This window comes from Thamnophis elegans, chromosome 15 (genome assembly GCF_009769535.1).
Source record: "Thamnophis elegans isolate rThaEle1 chromosome 15, rThaEle1.pri, whole genome shotgun sequence".
NCBI lineage: Eukaryota > Metazoa > Chordata > Lepidosauria > Squamata > Colubridae > Thamnophis > Thamnophis elegans.
In genome coordinates this window covers 13,358,391-13,374,147 of record NC_045555.1, presented here as the reverse complement: position 1 = coordinate 13,374,147, position 15,757 = coordinate 13,358,391, and the positions used below count along the sequence as shown (strand labels likewise).

At 42.8% G+C, this 15,757-nt stretch overlaps 1 protein-coding gene across 1 annotated transcript in view; it reads right to left on the bottom strand.

Moving 5' to 3' along the window:
* Positions 1–12,848, bottom strand: part of CHST3 (carbohydrate sulfotransferase 3) — a 60,968-nt gene extending 48,120 nt beyond the window's left edge. The window contains exon 1 of the mRNA XM_032231738.1: positions 12,365–12,848. The gene's annotated coding sequence lies outside the window, so the exon portion shown is untranslated. The remainder of the gene's footprint in view (positions 1–12,364) is intronic.
* Between the last annotated feature and the right edge of the window lie 2,909 nt (positions 12,849–15,757).

Sequence of the window (15,757 nt, the reverse complement as noted above, 5' to 3'; positions counted from 1 at the left end):
AGCCATTTTAAGGCAGTATGGTAGAAGCCGTTTTAAGGCACAACAGGCTCTTAACAGAAAACACACCCTGAGGGGTGTTAGGAGTGTCTTACCCCCCACAGTATTTGTTTCCAGAGATTAAGTAATCTGTGTACCAAGTTTGATTGAAATTGCTCGAGGTGTTCCAGAGTTATGCTAGAACACACACACACACACACACACACACACACACCCAAATAGATTACATTCTTTGTTATAGAGAAGATGTGATTGTCTTACTCTCCAAAGCACCAGAGGGCAGGACAAGAAGTAATGGGTGGAAGCTTGTTAAAAGAGATCCAACCTAGAAGTAAGGAGTTTTCTGGCAGTAAGAATAATCAGTGAAATAGTTTGCCTTCTTGGGGTTGTGATGCTCCCATCGCTGGAGGTTTGCAAAAATAAAATGGGCAACCATTTGACTGGGATGGTATAAGACTCATGCCTTGAATAGGGGTTGGCCTACAAGACCTCCAAGGTCCCTTCCACCCCTAGAATCTTGCTCTATGTTCTAAGATCAGCAGATGTCCTCTATAATAGTGAATGCTGTGGGTAAACTCTTGACATTTTCTTTTTATTTGGATCACAGGAAGTCAAACTCTGGGCCATGTTTGTTTACTGTCTACCAGCTGGGTTGCGCATTCCTACAATGCATTTATTCAGCTCAGATGAACGCCTAGTAAGTCAGCTGTTTAAGGTGCTAAGCCTGATTACTGTTAACCTTGGTGAGGTTACCTGAAGTTTCACATGCTGGGCGAACTAACGGATTTGATTAGTTTATGATCTATTCTAGGGTGAAATTGGAAAGTCGGGCTGCTTCAATAATGAAGTTTAGTGTGCTGTGCAAACCCAGTTTTAAGTTTTCCTAAAACCCTTACGCCCTCTTTGATAAGTCTTTGGGTGGCCTAAATATATTGACAAAGTGCTAATGAAGCAGCTGCAAGCTTCAAAGTTATACAGATGATAACTCAGAGGTGTCAAACTCACAATGACACATTGTCGTCATGTGACGTACCACAACTTCCCCCCCCTTTCACTAAGCCGGGGGTGGGATAGGCCAGCGCGTGATGCATCTGGGCTGCGGGCCACGAGTTTGACACCTCTGTGATAACTAAACCGAAGTAAGAAATATGATCAGACTTTGGAAATTTCTAGATTTCGATTTACTGGAGAAAAAAATTGACTAATTCAGGTAAACATGGCATTGATATCCATTAGTTACACAAAGGTGGTATTAGCTCATCATAGGTGGCGCAGTGGTTAGGGTGCAGTACTGCAGGCCACTTTAGCTGACTGTGATCTGCTGTTCAGCGGTTCAAATCTCACCGGCTCAAGTTCGACTCAGCCTTCCATCCTTCCGAGGTGGGTGAAATGAGGACCCAGACTGTGGGGGCAATTTGCTGATTCAATTTGCTAAAAAAAAAAAATTGTAAACCGCTTAGAGAGGACTGAAAGCCCTATGAAGCGGTATATAAGTCTAATAAACAAACAAACAAATAAATAAATAAATAGGCTCTATTAAGGAAAAACTGATATTGCCCTCTGCTTTCCTATGTAACACAAGTAGCTAGTGTAACAAAACATGTTTTACAGTATTCCAAAACAAAATGTGGCACACTTGTTTCTTGGATAAAATAATTTTAGCAGACGGGGGGGAAAAACCTCTGTAAATTTTGTTATCAATATTCAGCTTAGGAGTTGAGATGCTGTGGACACATGGACTCAATCTTAACAAAGGCCCTACTTTTAATCTATTTTATTAGTCAGCACTCTACTATCACTTTACCTCAACATTTTTTAATGATGTTGTGAAGACTTGCGAAGATAGTTTGAGGGGTTTCCAAACCTTTTCAGGTCTTTTTATTAAAAGGGGGAAAACCTGTAATCCCTGAGCAAGAGGGGTTTCTGAATGTCTCTCTCCCTCAAATTCTTATGAAATTTAAAAAATTAGAACACAGAACAAGGAGGAATAGGGCGAGAAGGGACCTTGGAGGTGTTTAGTCCAAATCTCTGCTCAAGGCAGGAGATCCTATACCAGTGATAGCTAACCTTTTCCAGATGGAGTGCCCAAAGAGAGAGAGAATGCGCACACACACACACACCCAAACCCCCCAAATGCAATGACTTGTCTTCAGGTTTCTCCATCACTGGAGGCTTCTAAGACAGCCATCTGAAATGGTATAGACCAGAGGTGTCAAACTTGATTTCATTGAGGGCCGCATCAGGGTTGTGTTTGACCTCAGGGGCTGGGGTGGGCATGGCCAGTTTGACGTCACTTGTGTCGGGGGCATCTGTGGTGGTCCGAGCACTCTGCCAGCAAAAATGTACTCCTTTGAGCTTCATTTTAATCTGCAACTGCCTCTTGCCATCCTCTGCCAGTGAAAACAGAGCTCGTCCGTCGTAGATGACAATGGAGCCTGGGAGGGCCGCACACGGCCCTCCTGAGCTCCGTTTTTGGTGGCAGAGGCGCTGTGGGCCGGTCCTTTGCTGTTTCTAGGGCAGCCCCATGGGCCAAATCTAAGCACCCTAGGGGCCATATCTGCCCCCCTGGGCCTTGAGTTTCTGTTATTCTGGTTGTCCTATGATGAGATTGGTTTTATCTTTCCCAACTTTCAGTTTCATTACTAGGCCTACATTTTGATTTCCATCTCTCTATGGAATCCAACCAATCAAATTATGAATGCAACGAGAGAATTAAGCGATTCCTCTAATAAAAGGTGGGGTTTTGGTTGTTGTTGTTTTTTGCCCCTGATTCAACAGCATTTCTAAACACCCCTATGCCTCATGCTAGCCAAGCAGCATGCAACACAGTTGTGGATTGCAGGTAGGAATAAAAACAAATTTGAAAGAATTCCTGGGTTGACAAAAAAGGATAGATAGATATAAATTTCCAGGGGACTCATTAACTCAGACAATATATATTTAAAATCAACTTTAGAAATTGGGTTACGGTCAGTCCCAGAGCTGGGGATATCAATGGGAAACATGATTTCTCTCTGCTTTCTTTCTGATCATCAGAAATGATTGGGGAATATATTGCTCAGCTGTGAATAAGCCTGATCACAGACTTTTATCATCAAATACTCGATAGACACCTGACTTTTGTTCCTTTGCTTTCCTTTCCCTTACATAAAATAAAAAAAACTTTTAAAACATCTTCCCCACTGCGCCTTCTTTTCATGCTTTGACAAAAAATAGTATTCCCAGGATATTCTGGTTTCAAATACTGAATTGAAAAAAAATCTATATATATAAAAGTAAAATACCACTCATGCATCGTCAAGAAATCTCCAGAATTGTAAAGCCTACAAACTTGATATTTAGCAAGTATGTTCCTCTTGGCTTCTAGGTGCTTGCTAAGAAAGGATTTTTTGAAATGACCATCAGAACATTAGCATTTCTTATATTATTATTAACATGCTCTGATGCTAAGGAGTTAGACATTCTACTCCCCCTCCCCACCTGAAAAGAATTCTGTTTCAACTGCCACTTGGGCGTGGGAATGGCCAACGCATGACTCATGCGGCCTGCGAGTTTAGACATTCTACTCCCCCTCCCCACCTGAAAAATGCTCTGATGCTAAGGAGTTAGACTGAAGGAGAGAAGGGGATAAGATGGGAGAGGCTTCTGTGGGGCAAGCCTGAGGGAGAGAAGGGGAGAGGAGAGGCCGATTGTAACTACTCATTAATTTTCAAGCTGTAAGTGTCGATTTATCAAGCCCGATCACATAGTTTCATAGTGGAGCACGGGTATCCAGATAGTAATTTTAATAAAATAAATTCCTTCTCTTCTGTCCAGTAAAAAAAAAAAAAATGTGTTTGCAGATTGCTCTTTTGGTTGAAGCAGTGAAGGGGAGAGAGTGAAGGTGCCAGTCTTTTCCCACCCCTCTGCTAAAAGCCCAGAGAAATCGCTGAATGGGGCGCCTGTTCATTCAAACTATTTGCAATCTGCATTTGCTACTTTTTTAACCCCTTAGAGGCATGTGCTCCCCCCCCCCCCGGGTGTTCCACCAGCCCTCAGGAGGCAAAGATCAGAAAAACATCTTTCATGTAAATCAATTCTTTTGTCGTGATGAATACCCCAGAAAGCATCTGGCTGAACATCTATTTCCAGGAGTCCATTTGTCCATTTGCAATCTACATATCTACTCAGGATAATTTTTCCTCGTAAGATTTATAAACCTGTTTTCAACATCCTAAATAAATTTTCCTAATTTGTAATTGGTAGGGGCAACTAGTCTTAACACTGTGTCAGAATAATGGCTTACAGAGTTTTTCCCTTGATGCTAAAAGTAGGATGAGGTAAAGTTAAGGTAAAAGTTCCTCTGCACATGCCTGCTAGTTGTTCCCAACTCTAGGGGGCGATGCTCATCCCCATTTCAAAGCCAAAGAGGCATCGCTGTCTGTAGACGTCTCTGTGGTCATGTGGCTGCATGACTAAACACCAAAGGTACACGGAACGGTGTTACCTTCCCACCAAAGTGGTCCTTTAATTTTCTACTCGCATTTTTTTTTACATGCTTTCGAACTGCTAGGTTGGCAGAAGCTGGGGCAAGTGATGGGAGCTCACTCCGTTATGCAAATCTAGGGATTCAAACTGCTGAATTGCTGACCTGCTGATCGACAAGCTCAGCGTCTTAGCCATGAGCCACCGTGTCCCTTTGACAAAGTAGGATAAAATACCACAATTTAGACATGTACGACACCCCATTCTGCTGAGGGATGAATGAGGGATTTATGTTGGGTAATGCTTCAGAATACTAACAGGAATATTCGCAGAAGTCCTCACATGCTCTTACAGAAGGAGGTCCCATGTGTCTTTTTTCTCCAGCCCAGTCTTAGGTTGCAGCAATCAACAATGTCAACAGAAGTCAAAGCTTCCAATCATAGTGGCGAAAGTCCAAACTGCAAAACTAGGGATGAAGCGTATTCAAACTTCAGTCAGTCCTGTAGAGGAAGCCTGTCAAGGAGCTTGGCTGGAACCTTCATCCTTTGGTCACCCATTGCAGGATTCCAATGAAGACAGAATTGCACAACACGCATTATGGGGAAAAATTGGAATGAAGAATGATGCAATCCGTGGATGATTTTGAGTGTGTCCTCTGTTCCATGGCCAGCCCCACAGTCTGGACCATAACACTTTGTCTCCTATTCAAAAACAAAGCTGCAAGTTGCCAATAGGTTTTATTTGCTAACAGGGTGAATTTGATTTAAATCAAGTCGATTTAAATCATGATTTAAATCATGAATTAAATGACTAGAAAAAAAGGCTTGATTTAAATAAACTCAGTTTAAATCATAATTTTTAAAGAAAACTACCATGTTTCCCTGAAAATAAGACAGGGTATTTGCAATATTTTCGGGGAGGCCTTATTTTAGCGCATCCTCTCAAAAGCCTGATTGGGCTTATTATAGCAATAGCAATAGCAGTTAGACTTATATACCGCTTCATAGGGCTTTCAGCCCTCTCTAAGCGGTTTACAGAGTCAGCATATTGCCCCCAACAACAATCTGGGTCCTCATTTTACCCACCTCGGAAGGATGGAAGGCTGAGTCAACCCTGAGCCGGTGAGATTTGAACAGCCGAACTGCAGAACTGCAGTCAGCTGAAGTAGCCTGCAGTGCTGCATTTAACCACTGCGCCACCTCGGCTCCTTAGGCTCCCTATTATCTGGGAGGTCTTATTTTCAGGGAAACAGGGTAACTTTAAGTAGATTTTTACTCCAAAAGCATCTTATTAAAATAAATTTAATAACAAATTCTAAAAAATCTGATTTAAATTTAAAAAATCTGATTTAAATTTTTATCTACCCTGCTTGCTAACCAAACATTAAAAGAAAACCTAAGGCAGGTCCAGCTTACTGCTTCTCTTTTACCATTTATTTCTATGCCATCTTTTATATATATAATTCAAGGAGATGAACATCCCTAACACTCTTTCCTCCTTTTGACCTACACTTCCCGACTCATTCAATGAGATGGGAAGGTATATTTCCAAAGCTTGCCTCAACGTTCCTCAATGTCTGCCAGATCTGGGCTGCAAAATTCCAGAGGGCAAGAGATGCAGAGAACTCTAACCCAGAAACATTTAATGTTCTCATCTAGTGGTCATCTGCAATTCTGCAGACCACATCAAGCTGTTTACCACATATTGCATCACGGCGACTCTCCTTAATTTCTGCATGGGATGACAGACCGTTATAAAAAGTCTTATGCTGAGTTTAAACTCATCAAAAGAACCCTGAAACCCAGGCTATCAAGTTTGAATGAATATGTTGTATATTGAATAGATGAACAGATCTGCAGTTGAATGGACAGGAACAGTTTGAAAAGAAAAGTAGAAATGATCTAGAGGGTTATTTGTTAAGATCCTAAAAAACACAGTTATAACTACTATTAAAGCAGACGTAAAGTGAGATTTGGACATTAAGTGTGAAACCTACTGGGTCAGGCTGGACAGCCTCTTAGAGCCCCTTTACTTCTATATTAAAGCCACATAGGCAGAGTTGCAAAAGAACAGGAAGCAAGTGCCTAACCACAAGATGTCAAAAGCCTATGTCAAAACCTATGTTAAAAGTCCAAGGTTCAATTAAAGTTCGTTAATGACACGTACCCCATAAACAAAAAGAGAAGTAAGACCCCATCTCCTTATAAGGCTTTCTCCTCAAGGTAACCACTAAGAAATGTGTTAAGTATTTCTGTGTTGCAATGCTTTTGAGAATGTATAAGAATGTGTGCTTCGATAATGAAGGTTGTTCAGAACTTGCAATGCTAAGCCATGGGCTAGCTTTCTGAACCTGGCTGCCAAATAAACTTTTCCTGTATCCTGAGAAGTCCAAAGCCTGTCATTTTCTGCAACACTATAGCCACCCTGCCTCAATAAATTGGTCATAAATAATCAATACATACTAAGATTTTCTTGGTAGGATCAACTCCTCTTTCTCCCAAAAGTAGGGGGATTACAACCTCATATATGCATGATTTCTCTTATGCAAACTTTGCTGTTCTCAATATATTACTTCTACAAAATAAAGTTTTTAAAAAATTGTTATTAGTTTTGTTAGTTTTTACACAAAGGTTTTGTTGTATTGATAATACCAGGGGTGGATTCAGCCAGTTCGGACTGGTTTGGATGAACTGGATGTTAATTTAACATCTGGTTCGCCGAACCAGTAGTTGCAAGGACTGGATGGCCCCATCCACCCTGCTCCTCCCCTCCCAGGAGTCTCCAAGCAGCCCGTTTTGGATGCTAGGTAAGTGCAGGGCTTGTGTGGAGGATCTGGGAGGGCAAAAAATGAGCCTCCGGAGGGCCTCCGGCCATTTTTCACCCTCCAGAGGCTCAAGGAAAGCCTCCAGAGCTGAGGGAGAGTGAAAACGCCCTCCCACCACCGTGGTGCAGAAGGCCAAGTAGGCCATGCCCACCATGACCATGCCCACCCAGCAACCGGGAAGAGAAGTGGTTGCTAACTTTTTTCAGTCCCACCCCTGGATAATGCCTCATGCAAAAATTAAATATAACTGTATTATGTTGTTGAATTGAATTCCCAGGGTTGATAATTTTTGGCTCTAGTTTAAACTCTAAAATGATGTTAGAAATTCTAGAGACATAGGAATATATAAAATAACTTAACAGCTATATCAGTATTACAATTGCACATTAAAACAAATTTGTGCAGCAGAATTCTTGTTCTCCATTCCCAGAAGAATTTTGCTAGATACATGCTAGAAGGAATTCATAACTACTTTAGGAGTCTGGGTCTACAATTACTCATTTTGAGGACGTACCATGAATGCAAATGATACCAGAAGCATTCTAACTCATCTCCAATTGTGTGGGTGGGTCTTATTTACAGATAATAGGCAGGGATTCAAGGACCCGTGTTATTTAATAAGTAATTTTCCTGAATTAACTAATGAAGGTGTTAGGAAAAATTCCAGTGTCTGTTATCAGAAGTGGTATTCAGCAGATTCTGACCAGTTTTGGAGAACTGGTAGTGGAAATTTTGAGTACTTCGGGAAAACTGGTAAATACTACCTCTGACTGGCCATGCCTCCAACTATTCTGTGCCTCCCGAGTCCCAGCTGATCAGGAGGAAATGGGGATTTTGCAGTAACCTTCCCCTGGAGTGGGGTGGGAATGGAGATTTTACAATATCCTTCCCCTACCATGCCACACCCAGAGAACCAGTAGTAAAAAAAATTGAATCCCACCACTGACCGTTATATATATAAATCACATGCTACCATATACTTAAGGAAATCAAGGATAAGATTCTTGCACTTTTGCAACAGGCTTTGAGATTTCCCTCTTTTGTGGTGGAAAATTTCTACATGGTCTCTTCTTAAATTATCAGATTAACTCAGTTTCAAGCAATTGACCTTGTCAGAACCAGCTCTCACCTGTGTTATTGCTGACTACATCCATGTATGTGGAAACATGACTGTTTCAAAGTTGGCATAACCACTGGGCACAAATGTTTTCAACCATTCTGTCACCCCCATTTATTTCTTTCCCATCTTTAAAGAGATGTACATTTTTATTGCATTATGCAATTTTGGAGAAAACCTAGGGGTTTTTTTAATGGTCATGAAATAATTCCACAGAAACAATTTAAGACTTTCCCACTTTCTCTTCCTTTTGCACATCAAAGTGTATATTGTGGAGAACTCAATTTTGAGGTTTACAAGAAGAAAAATGAGCATATAAAGCACCTAGCTTCAAAACAAGTAGGGGGAATCTGAAATGAAATAATGCAAGAGAGACTATTAGAAAGAGGCACATTCTCACTATCCTTTGTTTCCACCAGTCACCAAATTATGGTCTTATTTTTCGTTCTAGTGAATTCGTTTCAATTAAAAATCACTGTTAAAGGAAAATGCTTCATAAGGCCAAAGGTAACCATATGCTGTTGTCTTTCCCTCCAATAAAGACTAATTTTTTCACAATCTCAGGATATACATACATACACACACACATTAGAGTTGCTTTAAATGAAATCTGCTAGCAGTTTAAATTAGTATGCGGTTTTAGCTTTAATGAAGAATTTCTTTTTCAGAAGAGCATCATAAAAGCTTGTTGTAGAAATAAAATCCCACATGATGTAGTCCAAAGTTGAAAAATAAAGAAATTCTGTCTCTTAATTTTTAGGCCTACATATCCTTGGTGATTTCCAATCTTTCCATCAAATGTTTGGCTTTCCTAAAGTTCCATTATAACATTTATTTTTATTTTGTTTCTGTATGTCTCACTAGTTGTCTCCCACTTCTCTCTGGAATGTGGATGTTAGTTGTTTATAGACAACTGTACAATAGTCATCTCTTTTTTATACTCCATATATACTTTGATAAATTAATAGTGAAGGCAATAATTTAATGAAACTCTTTTTTGTATATCATTCTACATTCATCTGCAAAAAACCGATATATACTTTGGGGGTTTTTGCATATATTTTTTAAAATCTCAGTAAAAAGCAATTATGAATGAATGTAGATAAGAATTGGAAACTTTTGAAGGACTGTAGAACAAAATGAACATTAACCCATTTCAGTACAGAGCTTACTGTTTTATAACTCTTACAGTTCCCTACTATTAGCAGAACTAGGAACCACCGTATGCACTTAGGAAAAGTAGCAAAATCATATAAAATAAGATAGAACATATCTTTTTTAACATATGTGCATATTGTAAGTTTATTGTAATCTTCATTTCTGATAAAGAATTGTGCCATAAGATTGATGCTATCTTCTATGATACACATTTTCTTTTCATTGTGCTTACATATGATCCTATTGAAGCTTCTAATGAGCACGAGATCTCAAATCACCTAAGAGCTATTCATCACTGAATTCACACAGCAGACCAGCCACGTTAAGGTAAGGAACAGACTCTGGAGACATAGTTCAGAGAAATCAGCAAAAACCTTCCACAAAATTATGCATCAGGAGCTTGGAAAAGAGATGCCCTAATTCACTAACTTGATATGCAAATTAAACGAGTCTTTTTAACACTAGACAAAATCTTACCATGCATTCTTCTTTTAATTGTTCTCTGCATCTACAGTTTTCTGCACACCAAAAGCTAGCATGTCAGGTAGAATAGTATTAAGAACACTTGATTAATTTTTAATGTTTAATATATTTTGATGCCTGGCAATAAAATTCCAGGTTTACGGATATGGGATACACATGAATCCTGGGTCAGTTTCTAATGCATATATAAAACAAGAATCACATGATTTTTGTACAAAGCTTGCTGACAAAATTGAATTTTTTTTTAAAAAAAAAAACATACTATTTCATGACCATTCCATTTCACAACAATTCCATTCCACAATTTTAGGTGATCTTTGAAGATGGTATATTGACTATAGTTATTTCCATGAAGCAGTTGGATGAACTTTGAGTAGTCACGTTTACAGCCCATGCTGCCCAAGGATATGCATTTGTGACATAGTTGGGAACTAACGAATGCACTTGTGAATGGATGGAAATTAACCAAGGAGAGAAGCAACCTAGAACTAAGACATTTCCTGACAGTGAGAACAATTAATCAGTGTAATGGCTTGCCTTCAGAAGTTGTAGTTACTTGAAGCTTTTTTAAAAAAAGAGACTGGACAGCCATTTGTCTGAAATAGTATATGGACTTCTGCTTAAGCAGGCAGCTGGACTAAAACATCTCCAAGGGTCCTTCCAATGCTGTTATTCTGTTCTGATAAGCTCCATATAGATGCATTCCATTTCTATGTGGAAATGTGTATTGTTTGGGGAGAGGAATAAGGTCATCCCATGGAAAGGCATTCTGCATATAAAAACCCACTAAATGCAATGAAGACTACATATGAGTAGCTCTGGGTAGTTTATATAGCAATTGTGTTAAGTGCAAAGCAAAATAATTGACTCCCTGCACTGTGTAGTCTTGAGAAACAAACTTCTGCTTCACCCAACCAGTTTTTTACAATCATCACCCCAATTTCCCAGACGTTTCCTAATTTAAAATATTTCATCTAATTTCAGAGCATCCTGGATTGGGAATACTTTGCATGGCACGTAACCTCACCCACTGCCCCAAACAAATCAACCTAAGTGTCCATCACTTCCATCATGTTTCAAGATTTGAACAATGGGCCCTATCCAACAAAATGAATTTCAATGTGGAGAAAAGCAAAGCTTTACATTTTGGCCGGAAAAATCAAAGGTATATGTACAGATTAGGCGAGACCTGGGTCAAAAACAATAACTGGGTAAGAGGGACCTTGAAGTCATAGTGAATGATCATTTGAATATGAGCCAGCAGTATGCAGCCGCCACCAAAAATGCTAATACAATCCTGGGTTGTATAAACAGAGGCACAGAATCAAGATCACATGAAGTATTAGTGCCGCTTTACAAAACCCTAGTAAGACCACACTTGGAACACTGCAACCGATGTTGGTCACCATACTACAAAAAAGATGCTGAGACTTTGGAACAAGTGCAGAGAAGAGCAACTAAGATTATCAAAAGTCTGGAGACTAAACCATATGAAGAACGTCTGCAGAAGGTTTGGGTCTTGCTAGTCTAAAGAAAAGAAGAATCAGGGATATGATAGCAGTATTCCAGTATTTGAGGAGCTGCCACAAAGAAGAGGGAGTCAAGCTATTCTCCAAAGCGCCAGAAGGCAGGACAAGAAGCAATGGTTGGAAGCTAACCAAAGAGAGAAGCAATCTGGGATTGAGAAACTTCCTAACAGTGAGAACAATTAACCAGTGGAATAGCTTGCCTTCAAAAAATCGTGGGTGCTCCATCACTGGAGGTTTTTAAGAAAAAAACTGGACAGTCCCTTGTCTGGAATGGTATTGGTTCTTCTGCTTGAGCAGGGGGCTGGACTAGAAAACCTCCAAGGTCCCTTCCAGCTCTATTCTCAGATGAAGAGCTGGGTCAAAAATAGCCCTGGTTTATTTCTCTCTTTAAGAAAACTAGAACAGAGATTGGTTGTCCATGATGATGTTGGACCTCACCCAATATTATTATTATTATAACGCATCTGCTTAAAAGGGAAAGATTTCGACTCTGGGGCGTTCATCTTCCTGCAAAACTTGGCGGGGGCTGCTTCTCCCATCCTTTCCCCCCTTTCCAAGGAAGGGAAGCGGGGGGGGGGGGCTTTATCAATGGCAGGATGCACCGGTGCGCCCCCCTCCCTCTCTTCCTCCCTACTCCAGAGAGCAAGCTAGAAACCCAACCCTAAAGCACAAAGCGATTCTCCCCCGCTCGCCACCAAGAAACAAAAGAGCGTGAAAGAGGCGAGAGGACCAGGGCGCATCCGGCTGCCAAAGCCCGCCCGGCGCTCCAAGAGGCGCTTCTCCAAGCCTTACCCGCTTGCCACGCCGCCTCCTTCCCGAGAAGGTCCCGCGTCGCTCCCTGGATGCCTTTCCTCCCCTCAACGGGGACGAGCGGGACCATCCGTTCCGGGCGCTTTCTGTCCACCGCCCTCCTCCTGCTTCCACCGACGGGCAGGCTCCCTTCCTTCCTCGCTCTTGCAGCCCGCTGGCAAGGCTGCCCCAAGTCGCCCCGGGGTACGGGAGGTCAGGCGTGAGGCGGTTCCCTCGGCGGGGAGAGAGAGAAAGAGAGAGCGCCGAGCCCTCCTCCTCCTCTTGGCTGCCCCTAAAAAGACGCCCCCCTGTCCTTCCCCGAAGCCTTTCCCGCGGCGCCTCGACGGAGCCCCGCAGCGGGGCAAAGCGCTTGCCAAGCCGGCTTGGCGCGCAGGGAAAAAAGAGGCTGCCTCGGGCTGGGAGAGTTGGCAAAGTGCTGGCAAAGTGAGTTGCCGCCGCCGCCTTCTCCTCCTCCTCCTTTCCCGGCTCTCGCCGTCCCCCCTTTCCCTCTCTCTCTCTCTCTCTCCCTGGCTGATGTAGACGAAGGCGGGGGGAGAGAGAGCGAGCCGAGCCCCACCCCGCCACTTCGCCTGCTCTCGCTTCTCCTCCTCCTCCATCTCCAGGGAGCAGCTAACAAGGGCCCTTCTGTTGCCTTTTGTCCGAGGCGCTCGCGGGCCCAAGCGCGCCCCTTGCCTCCCGAGCGCTTGCGCGCCGGGCGCTGCGCTGAGGGGGGTTGCTTGGGGGGGGGGGGCTTCCCGGCTGCCTTGAAGGGCTTCTTTCGGCGGGGCGAGGGAGGAAAAGGCCGCCTCTTGCTTGCACGCCGCCCTTGGGAATTCCGCGGGAAGGGCGGCGGCCGAAGCCGGGTGGGGTGTGGAAGAGTTTTGGGATAGGGGCTCGGCTAAGGCGCCGCTGGGCTCGGGGTCTCCGCCTGGTGCCCTCGCTTGTACGGTGTTCCTCTTTTGGTGGCCCATCTTTTCAATCAATCAATCAATCAATCAATCAGTCAATGAGAATATAGTTGGAAGGTACCTTGGAGGTCTTCTAGCCCAACCCCCTGCTCAAGCAGAAGACCCTATACCATTTCAGATAGGTAGTTGTCCAGTCTTTTCTTTAAAAAAACCTCCAGTGATGAATTCATTTCAGAAAGAACAAATTTGTACATTATATAGGGCAGTGATGGCGAACCTATGACACGCGTGTCAGTGCTGACACGCGTAGCCATTTGGGGTGACACGCACAGGATTTCATGCGATTCATCCTCGGCTCCTGCACGGCCGCCGAGGATGAAAGAATCTGTGCTGGAGGAACGGGGGGGGGGGGGGGGGGGGACGTGTGATCTCCCCCGCCCACACTCACTTACTGTATCGCCGCCGCCCCTTTCTGAGCGCAGGGGCTGCTGGTAAGGCGTGCGTGCCGTGCGCACACACGTCATCAGCGTGGCGAGGGAGGACCCGCAGGAGAGGAGCGTGGGAACAGTGCGCGCCTCTCTCCAGTCAGGCCGGCACAGAGAGTCTACTCCTGGGACTGTCGGTTACGACCACACCACAGCAGGGAACAGCGGAGTGCCAACGGGAACTGTGAGCGCCATTAGCAGCAACTATAAATTGCGCAAAGTTATGTTTTTGTCGAAGTGACACACAACGCGAGTTATGCTCGATTTTTTGTCGATTTTTGACACACCACGCCAAAAAGGTTGCCCATCACTGATATAGGGGATAGGTATAGAGGACCTTATAGGGATGTGGTGGCTCAGTGGCTAAGATGCTGAGCTTGTTCATCAGAAAGTTCGGCATCCCTAGCGCCGTGTAACTGAGTGAGCTCCTGTTACTTGTCCCAGCTTCTGCCAACCTAGCAGTTCAAAAGCACGTAAAAATGTTAGTAGAAAAATAGAAACCACCTTTGGTGGGAAGGTAACAGTGTATACCATCCTATGCCATTTCAGGCTTGGTATCTTGTGAATTTCCCAACTCTTGACACTCTCAATAAATAGAAGCTTTGTCTGGCTTGCGCACCACACAATGTGCCTGTTCATCTGAACACCTACGCCCGGCCAGCCGGCATCCTGGAGCACTAGGAAAAGGTGAAGATGGGCTACTTGCAGATGCTTCTTTGTCCCTCAGTTTTTCAAATATGTGATCCACTCTTTTCCCCAGATCCCAAGTGAGCCATGGTCTCTAGGCAGCCCTTAGAGGCAGCCTAAATTGTAAAGACATCTAGGGCCAGTTCAGAAGCAGAGGTAGGCTAGACTGGAAAGCTACACAAATCTTAGAAGAAACCAATAGGAAGCTCCTTCCAACATTGTTGCCAAGAAAATGACATGAGTGTGTTGTACAAACCCACCAGGAGTCAAGATTAATTTACAGGAAACTTGAATTTTTTTTTTATGTTGACTGTCACTATAATTATGTCCTTTACATCTACTTTTTAAAGTAATTATTATCATAGGTATCCCATCTATTTCATTTTAATCTCACCACTTCTTTTCTTCATACATCCACATTATACCTGTCTGTGTTAACCCACAATGATCTTTTCTGCATCTGATGGACGTTGTTTCTGACAAAAAAATTTAGCTTCCAAAATAGTTTCACATTTAAGCTAAACTTCAGTCCCCAAATTGAGGAGAGCTTTACTCCAACTCTTATTAATGCCCTCCTCATCTGCTTTGGAAGGGAAATATATACGATTCAACACAATATTATTGCTGTTGCACCAATATTGGGTGCAATCAAAGCATCAAATCAAACCATATTCTTGTTTACTGTCAGGTTTATAGTGTCATTTGCCGCAAACTGTTGACTCCTCTTTTAACTAAAGTTCCATGACATTCTGATAAATTCTATTGATAATGTCTATAGGTAGTCCTCTATAAGGGATGTGGTGGCTCAGTGGCTAAGACGCTCAGCTTGTCAATCAGAAAGGTCGGCAGTTTGATGGTTTGAATCCCTAGTGCAGCATAATGGAGTGAGCTCCCGTTATCTGTCACAGCTTCTAGCAGTTCGAAAGCATGTAAAAATGCAAGTAGAAAAATAGGAACCACCTTTGGTGAGAAGGTAACAGTGTTTCATGCGCCTTTGGTGTTTAGTCATGCCGGCCACATGACCACGGAGACATTTTCGGAGAGCGCTGACTCTTCGGCTTTGAAACGAAGATGAGCACCGCCCCCTAGAGTTGGGAACGACTAGCACATATGTGTGAGGGGAACCTTTACCTTTATAGGTAGTCCTCAACTCATAACAATTCATTTAGTGGCCATTCAAACTTACAATGCACTGAAAAAAATGATATATTTGCTTTTCACACTTATGACCATTGTGGCATCCCAATGGTGACATGATCAAAATTGCGATGCTTGGCAACTGACTCATATTTATGACGATTGCAGTGTCGTGGATT